The following is a 10293-nucleotide window of genomic DNA, read 5'->3' as shown; positions in this document are numbered from 1 at the left end:
GTCCCAAATCCGTTGGCCATTAAATGGTCATTAGCTAGGGCTAGTCAGATCTCTAAAACCCTAAACTTTTTTTTCCTCTTTCTAAATCCAGCTATTAAATATGTTTTCTTCCTTTTTAAGATCCCACATTTGCCTTTGCCTGTCGGCCCCTTTAAGAGCTTGGGAGTTGGGGGGGAGGGGGTGGGGCAGGGGTGAGTGCTGGGGGGGTCCCAGTTAGAGGTTGACTTTAGCAGATGAGGGATTTTGCAGGGAGAGGACAGAGAGAGCAGTCTGATTTTGGGACACGGCACACAGTCTTGGTAAGTCCTTTGAAATTTGGGGATAACCCATATCATTATGGGGGGAGGGCAGGATCACCCAGCGGTGGGCATTAGGGGTGGGGGCTTCTGTGCCAGCGTGGCTATTCTTTTTGCTCTTGCCCCCCCAGTACAGGACGGCTAATTAGCGAAGTAACCGCTAACTGGATCCAGATGTGTAGCCCAGCCTGCCTCCCTATATGGTGGGATGCTCTGCACATAGGGGGGCATTTAAACCTCTGCCCACTGCACCCATACAATGCCACATGTGCCATCCTGTATTAACCCTTTAGCTGTCAGAGAGTAATTCTCCCTGTTTTATAACAACATATGCAATGTGGATAAATAACTTTAATAGGAACATTAATAACCTCCTACTGCCCCCTCTTCATCCTCTCAGTACTAAGAGTTTATGATGCCCTCCAATACTCACAAAGGGTTAAATTGTTTATTCTAACCTTGGCATTATTTGGGTTAATCCTTCCTCTCTCTCCACAAGCCTTGTAAGCAGTGTTTATTCCCTATTTTGGAGGGCAGGGACAGGCAGATTTTCCTGATGGGAGCTGTAGTCTGCAGTGCCAAGCAGGCTGGCTGAGCATGATGTGTGTTTTAGCTACTTATTCATTTATTTGGGTGGTAGTTGGAACATTTTGATGATCGGTGGTAACTGGAATGCCCTAAGCCCAATATGTGGTATAGCTCATTCTAGCCTTCAGCTGACTAGGTTTAGTGTGAGTTAATGGGAGTTGCAGTCCTAAATAATGGGAGTTGCAGTGCCTAAAAATTAGTTTCCCTATTTAATTGTACCCATGTTGGAGGAGATGTATAGGGTTAGGGTTTATGGCAAGCTTCATGGTTATTGATCAATGGCTGCCTGCTTGAGGTGTAACTGGGATGTTATTATGGCTGACCTTCCTAGGAGTTATAATACAGACTTGGAACTTTAGATATTGCCTGCATATTGGGGGAAAAAAAATTCCCCATAAAATCCCTCTTTGATTTTAGGAAAACAAATTATGCTTTGCTCTGACAAAATGAAATGGAGTCTAAATAAAATCAAATTTCATTCCAAGATGTTCGTTTACTTTACACAGAGAAATAGTTTGTACGCTAACTTAATTTTCAAGAAAATACGTGAAGATTCGTCTAGTTTAAATTGATGATTACAATTCATTAGTTTATTTTGTTTCCTCAATTTCTGAAATTAAATTTACATCCAGGATGGAATGTTCGGCTCCCTGCACCACAAGAGCTGACAATCTAATGGATTGCTCGGTCTAATAGCATCCAACAGGGTTTGTGCAGAAATTCCTCAGTGTCTCCTGGGAAAGTAAGCCCTGATTGGCTTTCTATGAGTTCCAGATCTCTCTGCAAGACTTCTATAGACCCACCCTGCCTGGGGGGATCAGACATGCTGAGTTAGGACTGAGTATCCGTTACAATTCCTTCTCAATGTATTGCTCTGTTTGGGAATATTAAAACAGATAAATTAGGTTTTCGAAAACGTATGAGCCAGCCTCAAATGCTAGGAGCCACAAAAAAAAGATTGCAATCTGTGTACTTTCACTAGCACTGGGCGGTGTGCGCCTCTTAGTAATTACAAATTGTATGTGCGGAGCAGAGTTTATGAATTGCAGTCAGGGTGCTCTGCAATCTTAAACACAGCATAGGACGCCTGGAATCTGTATTTTCTCAGACTGACGGGTTGGCCAAACCCTGTGAAATGTGTTTATTAAACTGATACGGCCACTGGGAGCCCTCATACATCTCAGAAGACAGTCTAAACTTTTCTTATCAGGTCTACGTCTAAAAATGATTTATAAATAAAGCCGAAAAACATGGTTACGGAAAAAAGATTAGCGCATTGATCATTCTGCCGCTGTTATCAGATTGACCTGCTTATTACCAAAAAATTGGAATCGTCTGAACTCTAAAATGGATATAAAATTCTAGGCCATAATAACGCAACTGAAATCATAGGTCCTCCCTTTCAATTGTACACTATACCCGTCATACCCCCCCTCACCCACCCGTTCTTGTCTTTTTTTTCTTGTTTACTACATTTCTTATAGAGGGAACATTGTCGTACTTGTTCACCAGCTAGTTATGTCCAAAAATGAGCTTATTATACTGGGTGTTATAAAGCTGATGTAATATCTATCTATGTTAATTGCATGGACATGGCTTTTCTAAGATTGCCTTAGAATTTGGAATTCACTTTGAATTCAAGTTATGTCAGTGGGTAACCCTGTTTAATATAATTCCTTATGATAAAGATAGCCTCATAAAAAACAAAACAAAGTGCAAATTTTATTTTTTTTGTCACCGTTCAACTGTCATTTAATTATCCCAAACGGATTAAACTTTCAGTATCTATGTTTATGTAATCTTTAATTTCTGGACCCGATGGTGCATCCCTTTAGATCAGGGCTCCTCAAATTCCGGCCCCCTAGATGTTGCTGAACTACAACTCCCATGATTCTCTGGCTATCTATGGAATTCAAAGAATCATGGGAGTTGTAGTTCAGCAACATCTGGGGGGCCGGAGTTTGAGGACCCCTGCTTTAGATGGTCAGTCTCTACTTTAGGATATTGGGGCTTTTTGCCCGGGACCCAATTGAAGCCAATAGAATTAATCTGAAGACCTTATTTTTCAACTGGAAAAGTAGCTCAATTAACCATTATACGAGTGTATTATTTTTAAGATTAAAATATATTTTACACAACTCTTAATTAGGCCGATCATACTGGGTTGTTAACTAAACTCTGAATTAATTCCAACAGTAGAACTAAGACAACGAAGCCAAGCTGTGACTATAGCTGATTTGGACAATTTTTCCAGACCAATTATTTTTACCTAAATTTTGGCCATTCAGAATTGATTTGTGAAAATTGGGAGTTTAGTGAACAGCCGTGATAGTATCAATGGGATCTACACTTAACTGGGAATAAAACAGCTTAATGTCGGCAAGTTCCTGAGGCCTGGTCAATATGATGTGCCTTCTGCAACCATATGCGAAACATGAAGAACTTATATTGCGTACCAACCCAATAACTCAGACCTTTCACTCCCAGGACTGTGTGGTGGGTGGTTATTCAATTTTCCAGCTGTTTTGCCCCAAAGTTGGTCCCCCAGAGTCCGATACCTCTGCCTGCTCTCTTCCTTTCACCCGGCCTTCAAAGTGAAGAGGTAGGTTGGCCAGATATTTGCCAAGAGTGTGAGCTGAGGCTCTCCACTCGTCACTGGCCGGCTGTTGAGCGTAATAGTATCATTCGTGCTATGTACTAACAGTATGACATGTGAAGGCAAGATGGCGCCCAGATACTAATGTCCACGTACATTTATTTAGCTGAGATTTTTGGAACACGCTTTTCTCATACCTCTAAACGTTTTAAATGGTTAAAGAGGGACACTTTAGATTTAGGGGTGTAAGTGGAGGCGTGGTCAGGGGTAGGACTGTTCTAAAGTAATTTTAGGTGATTTACTAATAATAAAAAAATGATTGTACTAAAATGTAATTTAGAACAAGATCAATGTATCTTATGTACACAGAATGATTTCTAAACACATCTATTGTAGTTTTAAGACAGATTTCTGGGAGGTTTATTGCTGCTATACACTCAGACACACCAACAATATTGAAAAGAAGGACGGAGAATTTGGGTCTAAAATAGGGACTGTCCTAGTTGGGAGCTCTTACAGAACTGCTTAGATTCTGAGAGGTGGCACCATATTTCTGTGTAGACTCGGTCTTGGCTTAGAATAGGCCATTCCTACATATAACATTTCTGTCCAGAAAATATTGTTCCACAAGACTTGTGGGCCGTCTATTTGAATTTTATCCATGCAAAACGAGAGCTGTGGTTTCCTTCTGGCTATCCCCTTCACGTCTTTCTGATCTTACAATTTTGAGAACTCTTACCGGGCTATTTACTTAAGTGAGAATATAAAGTAAATTTCTAATTTAAGGCCAGACTAGCTGAGCAGCAGGCATAGCTGACTTTTCCAGTTCAGCCGTTTTGAACTGAAATTTGAAATTCCTTTTTGAATTCTAACTTTGGTGGATAACCCTGATACTAAAAATAGTGTGCAAAAAAAAGTGCAAACGGTAAAAATAAAAAGCAGCTCAGAATCACTCGTGAAAAATAACCTCACAAACCTCACAATATAAAATGTGAAAATAATTGTTATAAGTGTAGAAAACCCGTAAAGTGATTTAAAAGTTAAAACGCAAATAAACAAATAGTGGAACTCTAAATATAAACTAGGAATATCTTACCCTCTAGTATATGTGATTCCGGGGAGTTAAAATCTTCAATGACATAAAAGACAATAAAAAAACAACATATAGTGTAGATGGTACAAATGGTAAGAGGTAATAGATGCACTCACATTGAGTGGAGCCTATGTATAGGGCTCTTACTCAATTTGCAAATGTGCCTTTTCAGGTAGCTCGCCACCTTTCTTCAAACTCTGATGAGCTGCGGGCGAAACGCGCGCGTCAGGGGTTTCTCGCTGATCCAGCTACATCACCACATTTCTCCCATTATGGCATCAGTAGCATAGTGGATCTCGAGTGGACTTCATCTTTCACTAGGAGGAACCAGGACGAGCGGCTTCGGTCTCACTGCTATGTCCCAGCAGTGTTCACCGTTTTCCCACACTATATGCTGGCCGCCTCGCATTTCCATCTGTATACATTTATTTCAGTGTGTTCCTCCTTGCTAAGTATGAAGCCCTTCACTGGCTTATTAGAGCAGTATGGATCTGGGGTACATGTGTGATTGTGGTACCTGTGCATATATGTTTAAGGCTATATAGGATTTCTATGAGACATATGGATGTATACTTTATCAGTGTCTATGTTCCACTACATAGGAGGGCTATATTATATTGTGATTGCCCATTACCTATATAGGCGTTAACTATATGGCAAAGTGAAACACTTGACACCTCATATCTATGAGACGTCCGGTTTTCACATTTTACGTGCAAAATCACTGCTTTTTTTGCACATAGCGATTTATGAGAGGACACTGAAAACTTTAGAACAGGACCTCTCTATAAGACGTAGGTTCCATTGATTTTTTTGTACAGACTCAGGTGTTATTGTATTTACGCATTGATTGAGGGTTATTGACTCTATGCACCATTTTATTACCAATTATGGTCCTTGTCACCTATACATCGTGAGTTTTCTTATATATGGGTATGCCTGCAGATATGGGGGAGCTCACTCATATCTAATTATCGGTACAACTCCCGCATACTCCAGAGACATTACTTACCTCGGCACAGGTCCTCTCTTTTTATCTTATTTAAAAGCAGTTTGTATTTTCTGACGTGGTGGGGGTCTACAGGTTTGGGTTTCTTTACCCCCCCTCACGCTGAAAGTGTTGTTATATCGTTTCTGTTGAGACCACTACATTTAGGACACTCTATCATTTTGGACAAAGTCTCCTACCAGAGCTATAACAAGTTTTAACATTTATTCACATTGGTGGGCTTACCACCTTTTAAAACATACCATTAAAAGTTATGTATTAATGATTTAGGGCACTCATTTCTCTCTGTTTTGTTTCTTACTACCTTGGTAGTTCCTTGAGGGTTATCCCCTATTCATTGAGTGCTTGCAACAAGCTTCCTTTCCTCTTTTTTTGTTCGTTATAAGTGTAGAAAACCCGTAAAGTGATTTAAAAGTTAAAACGCAAATAAACAAATAGTGGAACTCTAAATATAAACTAGGAATATCTTACCCTCTAGTATATGTGATTCCGGGGAGTTAAAATCTTCAATGACATAAAAGACAATAAAAAAACAACATATAGTGTAGATGGTACAAATGGTAAGAGGTAATAGATGCACTCACATTGAGTGGAGCCTATGTATAGGGCTCTTACTCAATTTGCAAATGTGCCTTTTCAGGTAGCTCGCCACCTTTCTTCAAACAGGGTAATAAGCCACTCAGGAGCCGTGTTACTGTAATAAGATGTTACAGGGTAATAAGGCACTCAGGAGCCGTGTTACTGTAATAAGATGTTACAGTGTAATAAGGCACTCAGGAGCCGTGTTACTGTAATAAGATGTTACAGGGTAATAAGGCACTCAGGAGCCGTGTTACTGTAATAAGATGTTACAGGGTAATAAGGCACTCAGGAGCCGGGTTACTGTAATAAGATGCTACAGGGTAATAAGGCACTCAGGAGCCGTGTTACTGTAATAAGATGTTACAGGGTAATAAGGCACTCAGGGACCGGGTTACTGTAATAAGATGTTACAGGGTAATAAGGCACTCAGGGACCGGGTTACTGTAATAAGATGTTACAGGGTAATAAGGCACTCAGGAGCTGTGTTACTGTAATAAGATGTTACAGGGGTAATAAGGCACTCAGGAGCCGGGTTACTGTAATAAGATGTTACAGGGTAATAAGTCACTCAGGGGCCGGGTTACTATAATAAGATGTTACAGGGTAATAAGGCACTCAGGAGCCGGGTTACTGTAATTAGATGTTACAGGGTAATAAGGCGCTCAGGAGCCGGGTTACTATAATAAGATGTTACAGGGTAATAAGGCACTCAGGAGCCGGGTTACTGTAATTAGATGTTACAGGGTAATAAGGCGCTCAGGAGCCGGGTTACTATAATAAGATGTTACAGGGTAATAAGGCACTCAGAAGCCGGGTTACTGTGATTATATGTTACAGGGTAATAAGGCGCTCAGGAGCCGGGTTACTATAATAAGATGTTACAGGGTAATAAGGCACTCAGGAGCCGGGTTACTGTAAGAAGATGTTAACGGGGTAATAAGGCACTCAGGAGCCGGGTTAGTGTAATAAGATGTTACAGGGTAATAAGGCACTCAGGAGCTGTGTTACTGTAATAAGATGTTACAGGGGTAATAAGGCACTCAGGAGCCGGGTTACTGTAATTAGATGTTACAGGGTAATAAGGCGCTCAGGAGCCGGGTTACTATAATAAGATGTTACAGGGTAATAAGGCACTCAGGAGCCGGGTTACTGTAATAAGATGTTATGGGGTAATAAGGCACTCAGGAGCCGGGTTACTGTAATAAGATGTTACAGGGTAATAAGGCACTCAGGAGCCGGGTTACTGTAATAAGATGTTACAGGTTAATAAGGCATTCAGAAGCCGGGTTACTGTAATAAGATGTTACAGGGTAATAAGGCACTCAGGAGCCGGGTTACTGTAATAAGATGTTACAGGGTAATAAGGCCGATGAGTAATTGTGATTAGATGTTCCTGGGTTAATTGTTTATCCATGAATTGGGTGTGCTGGAAACATAAGCCCTACTTGGGCAGGTTTAGGGGGGGACACACCCGGGTGTGAGAACATCTGGAAGACAGATGTTAAGTTCAGAGTTACAGTCAGCACCCGCCGCCCTGTCCTGATGTGAATCTGAGAGGAGATGGGGAGGGCGGTGGAAAAGGAGGTTTACAGAAATGGGGAGAAGCAGACGGCATTGGGGGATTGAGGGGGATGGAGCAGAGCTGGAAGTACAGAGGAAGGAAGGAGATATAGAAAGAAAACATACGATGGTTACATGAGAAACTGTTTATAAAGAATAAATTAAGAGATTGAAAGGGAGACCAGAGTCAGACAGTGAAAGTCAGATCATAGAGATGTCAGGGAGGCAGTGAAAGGAGAGGCTGAGGGACTGCTAGACGTTATCCAATAAAAGGAATTAAAAATCTTAGATCAAAATATCCACAATGGAGATATATAGTGGACTTGCTTCCAATTCAGTAATTCAGGATTATTTACTAGAGTAGTAAGAGTTGTTGGTAATTTAAAGTCAATTTCAAATTTAAGGCTAAAGTAGCCGAACTGGAAAACCGGTCCAATCCATTTATTCTTCCAATCGGCTACTTTGGCCTTAAATGTGAAATTCACTTTGAATTCCAAACAGTTGTCACTTTAAGAAATAAATTAGTAAATAAGTGAAAGTGCCTTAAAATTGACATTCCCATTGGTAATTCTCCACGGTTTTCTGTTTTGTGTATAAACCCACTGAAATTAGCAAGGGAGGAGAGAAAGAGATGGGTAATACCGGGGTGGGTGGAGTCTTTATTATTATTATTTTATTATTATTGACATTTATATAGCGCCAACAGATTCCGTAGCGCTTCTTTAAGATCCCAGTATCTGTTCAAAAGAGCTTGCAATCTTTTTCAGAACGTTTAAGGAGCTTGCGGTCTTTCTTTTCATTCATTAATCTTTGTCACGGCTCTCAGAACCTTGCAGTATGTTTAGATTACTCGGCCTCCTCTAGAACCCCAGAGCTTGTAGAGATATATAGAATGGGAACTGTGGTCGTTTTTTGTGGGGGCTTTCTTTTTGGCTTCCCTTAGAGTCTTCTCTAGAGAGCAATCTGTTTACATTCACCCTTAACAGCTTGCAGCTTATTTTAGATCTCGTGGTCTGCTCTAGAGAGCTTGCAGTCAACTTAAGATCTCGTAGTACGCTCTAAAGAGCTTGCTGTCACCTTTGGTTCTCATGGTCTGCTCTAGAGAGCTTGCAGTCTAATTTAAATATAATGGTCTGCTCTAAAGAGCCTGCAATCTACTTTAGATCTTGTGGTGTGCTCTCGAGAGCTTGCAGTCAACTTTAGATCTCGTGGTCTGCTCTAGAGAGCTTGCAGTCTAATTTAGAAATTGTGGTCTGCTTCTAGAGAAATTGCCATCTATTTTAGATCTCGTGGTCTGTTTTACAGAAATTGCAGTCTAATTTAGAAAGATCTGCCATTACGGACCCCTCATCCTATTTCAGAAAGCTTGCAACATTACCAGAGTTGATCATTTTATTGTTTGTGCAAATCATTCTGAAACGTGTTTTTATTTTTCCCTATCTTGCTTTAAATAGGGCAGATCAGTTCACAACTTATCCCAGCTCACTGTTTAGTGAATAAACGCCCAAGGCTTTTAAATGTGAGGAGAAGGCATTAAATGGGCCGTGTAACTAGATAATTTGTTCTAAGATCTGGCCTAGAAATTGAGACAGAAAGCCCATGTCATCTCTACGGTATGAATGGATTTTATGTGGGAATAATCCATCTAAAGGCTGCTTTGAGAAGGATAGGGGTCAGGAGAATTAAACAATGGCAGTATGGCAGAACTGGGACAGATGAGCACCGTATGCATACATATATAATGAATTTACAAATATAATGTTAATTGTTTTGCCTAAGATGCTTCAAATCCTGGGAACTGGAGATCAAATCCACAGGGTTTTATTAAACACATAGAGTTTCTCTTTACTTTTGGGCTGCACATGAAAAGTGCTCCCCCACTGTATGTAGAATTCATATGCAGCAAGAAGAAGTAGTTCCCTCCAGATCATCCCTTGAGATAATAAGGGTACGGAACAGAATTTGAAATGTAAATTATCATAGAAAAATATTCCTGCTAATTGCTTGTTTTTCCAGCATGAATCACGCATAGTCTTATATCAGACTGACAGTTTATTTGTGCGCTGTAGTAGTTATGGTACCAGGATTTCCCCCTCTGTCACCAGCAGATAGTTATGTGTCAAACTATTTTCAAATGGTAAAATGGGCTGCAGTAGTTATGGTGTTTAGAGTTCCCCATTAAGAAAGCAGTCATGAGTCACATTTCATTGTATCCATGGTGATTGCTCCAGTTTTAAAACGTAATTGCAGAATTATGAGGTTCTATAAGGAGCCCACTGGCCTCGCCAATTCCTCTTCCTATGGTAGCAGCGATGGGCCGCATGCTGACCAGGTGGATGGTTGGCCTGTCCTGCGGTAGATGTGTGACATGTGGCTATTTATCATCGCTCCATCTCCTCCCGTCAGTGTGAACTAATTAACTGATTATTTCCTTTCTATCTCCAGAGGTGTCAGGACCTCACAGACAGACTCTATCTCTCTCATTAACACTTACCACCCACAGAACATCCTTAAATATACAAACAGACAGAGGCCCGTACTCACTAAGCACTCAATTGCCCCAAAATGA

At 40.7% G+C, this 10293-nt stretch overlaps 1 protein-coding gene across 1 annotated transcript in view; it reads left to right on the top strand.

Annotated features, from left to right (window-relative positions):
- Positions 1–213: 213 nt before the first annotated feature.
- Positions 214–10293, top strand: part of KANK2 (KN motif and ankyrin repeat domains 2) — a 69255-nt gene continuing 59175 nt past the window's right edge. The window contains exon 1 of the mRNA XM_063449508.1: positions 214–299. The gene's annotated coding sequence lies outside the window, so the exon portion shown is untranslated. The remainder of the gene's footprint in view (positions 300–10293) is intronic.

This window comes from Pelobates fuscus, chromosome 3 (assembly GCF_036172605.1).
Source record: "Pelobates fuscus isolate aPelFus1 chromosome 3, aPelFus1.pri, whole genome shotgun sequence".
In the NCBI taxonomy this organism is placed as follows: domain Eukaryota; kingdom Metazoa; phylum Chordata; class Amphibia; order Anura; family Pelobatidae; genus Pelobates; species Pelobates fuscus.
The sequence above is the reverse complement of the archived record's forward strand: the minus strand, read 5'-3'. Positions and strand labels throughout refer to the sequence as shown.